At 34.8% G+C, this 2298-nt stretch overlaps 1 non-coding gene across 1 annotated transcript; it reads right to left on the reverse strand.

The window, feature by feature from the left end:
• Positions 1–1628: 1628 nt before the first annotated feature.
• On the reverse strand, positions 1629–1735 carry LOC128292198 (small nucleolar RNA R71). The gene has a single exon (XR_008282183.1). It is a non-coding gene; the product is annotated as a small nucleolar RNA R71 (small nucleolar RNA).
• Between the last annotated feature and the right edge of the window lie 563 nt (positions 1736–2298).

A 2298-nucleotide genomic window follows, 5' to 3' on the forward strand; every position in this document is an offset into this window, starting at 1 on the left:
AATCCAAAGAGTAAGTCAAAGAAATGACAAGGTGAGAACATGAAGAAAGAGTACAGGTATGCATTTAAGGCTTATTTAATATTGAAATTGTAAGTAATTGAGATTATCAAGTATTAAGTAAGTGATGGGTTTTCAGTTATGCTTGTGACACTTTATGACATGATTGGCAATATGCCTATATTATGAAAGAGTACTCATGTGTTAAGTGAGATGTTACAGGTATGTAAGCAAGCTATTAAGTAAGGTGCCTTTTGTATTCTGAGCCTTTGGTAAGGTTAACAATGAGTAAGATGGGAAAGTAAGAACTAAACATTATTTAATTAAATTATGACAGCATAGTAGTAAGGTAAATTGATTGACAATGCTTATTATTTTACATGAGAACTTACTAAACTTTATAAACTTACTTCTTTCACTTTCACAAGTTTCAGAGTACTTAAAAGCAAGCTCAGGTTGGAGGTCATCGAAGATCACTTCACACTATCGACTATCAAGTTACCAAATGGTTATCTTTGTTTACAAATGTTCTAGTTTATGGCATGTATAGGGACTTAGCCATTTTGTGTGTATGTCCTTATGATATGGCTAAATAATGGTATGTAAATATTTGATAATGATTAACTATTGAAATGGCTAATGAAGAACATGTTTCGGTGTTATGTATGCCTAAATGATAGTTAATACAAAGAAATCATGACAAAGTGAAATTAGCATTAAAACAATATTGAACAGCAGCAGTGACGTGATCTTGAAAAATCACCAAGAATAGTAGAAATGGAACTAGGTGATGAATGAGATATAGAATTAAAGCTTATTGAGTCTATTTTCATATGAAAAGAAATAGAGTAAGTAAAGGCAGTGTACATTATGTGAGGCAGGGTCAGAGCGATTTTTGAATCCCCTATTTTGAATTTATAAATTCACTAAAAATTGTACAAAACGAATTAGGAGTTATAGTCTATATTTCTAGATTCCTTAGTGAATCTAATTTCAAGAGAAATAAACGGAATGGTTATTTGAATTCTGTAAAGGAAGAAAATTGATTCGTAGTGAGGAGAGGTCAGAGTAGACAAACAGTGCAATAGGGGAAAATTTAACTAATAAACTGTACTAATTGGCTAGACCAAAAATTCTAGAAAAACATTAGTAAGAAGATATATGAGTCTAGCTTCAGGGAAAATTCACGAATTTAAATTTTGAGTTTTGTGACTCAAGTTATGATTTATTTAGTGACTATGATGCAGGTGGGTAGTTTTATAAGGAATAATGAAATAAATTATTTTGATTTGTCTAAGTATTTGGAAAAGTTTTAATGTTCCCGGTTTGGTTCTGAACCATTTCAATTGCATGTTTTAGAGTCTCGAGGGCCCTTTTTAGGGACATATTGAATGAATGTAAATTAATTAATTTTAAAAGCAAATTTTATGCCCCAAATTAGTAAGTTAAGTCAGGTAACACCTCGTGCTCGACTCTGGCGACAGTTTCGGGCAAGGGGTGTTACATCCCATATTCACTGAGGGACAGAGCTCAAGCCTAGTTGAAGTGATTGCCACCGAACTCAATTTCCACATGGCAAGAGTTAGCAAAAAGATTCGTTGTGAAACATTTCCCACCTAGCAAGAATTGTTAAGTTGAGGAACTAGATCACTGCCTTCCAACAAATGGATGATGAGTCCTTGTATGAGGCATGGGAAACATACAAAGAGTTGTTACGAAAGTGCCCTCATCATGGAATCCCACATTACATCCAACTTGAGACATTTTATAATGGTCTCAATGCTCACATGAGAATGGTAGTGGATGCTTCTGCTAACAGTGCTCTACTTTCTAAGTCTTATAACAAGGCTTATGAAATCATTGAGAGGATTGCCAGCAACAATTACCAATGGCCAACCAATTGAGTAGCATCAGGAAGACGAGTTTCTGGAATACATGAAGTGGATGCTCTTACTTCACTCGCATCTCAGGTATCATCAATATCCTCAATGCTAAAAAATCTTACTACTAATGGGTCTAATAGTTTTGTAGCATAGCCACATAACCAATTTAAAAATATAGCCTGTGTTTACTGTGGGGAAGGACATTTGTTCGAAGAATGTCCATCAAACCTAGAATCCATGTACTACATAGGTAACCAGAACCAAAATCAAGGAAGGCAAGGACTGAAATCCAATTTTTATAACCCATCGTGGTGAAATCACCCTAATTTTTCCTAGAGTAACCAAGGGGCTGGAACCAGTAACACTTATGCCTAACCTAGACCAACCTAGCCGCCTAGTTTTCCCCAACAAGTTCAGA

This window comes from Gossypium arboreum, chromosome 4 (assembly GCF_025698485.1).
Source record: "Gossypium arboreum isolate Shixiya-1 chromosome 4, ASM2569848v2, whole genome shotgun sequence".
Classification (NCBI taxonomy): Eukaryota; Viridiplantae; Streptophyta; class Magnoliopsida; order Malvales; family Malvaceae; genus Gossypium; species Gossypium arboreum.